Below are 341 nucleotides of genomic sequence, written 5' to 3'. Positions count from 1 at the left end.
CTTAAAGAATCAATTAATTTACGAAAATATCCCTTCTAGTGCTAGTAAAGTTAGGCAAAGAAAATTCCTGGTAGTGCCAATAAGAGTACAGAAACAAAGTGAGTTGTAGTGCCAGTGAAATTCCTTTTAAAGAATTCGTCATAGCAGTAAGTAATTTTCACAAGAATTATGATTTTATAGACGTCAGCGTTAAGATAAGAAGAAAAATTAAGATATAAATATTTGCTATGATATTACTAAACACAAGCTTATGATAGTACTGAGATACGTTTTATCTCGAGGAGTTTAGTGATAATAGTACAGGAAATCCTTTTGGTAGCTGACTCACAGGTATAAAATCG

General features: G+C 31.4%; 1 protein-coding gene across 1 annotated transcript in view; it reads right to left on the bottom strand.

Annotated features, from left to right (window-relative positions):
- LOC119594481 overlaps positions 1-341 on the bottom strand; it is a 1,791-nt gene that overhangs the window by 1,280 nt on the left and 170 nt on the right. The window lies entirely within an intron of this gene.

This window comes from Penaeus monodon, chromosome 34, assembly GCF_015228065.2.
Source record: "Penaeus monodon isolate SGIC_2016 chromosome 34, NSTDA_Pmon_1, whole genome shotgun sequence".
NCBI lineage: Eukaryota > Metazoa > Arthropoda > Malacostraca > Decapoda > Penaeidae > Penaeus > Penaeus monodon.
The sequence above is the reverse complement of the archived record's forward strand: the minus strand, read 5'-3'. Positions and strand labels throughout refer to the sequence as shown.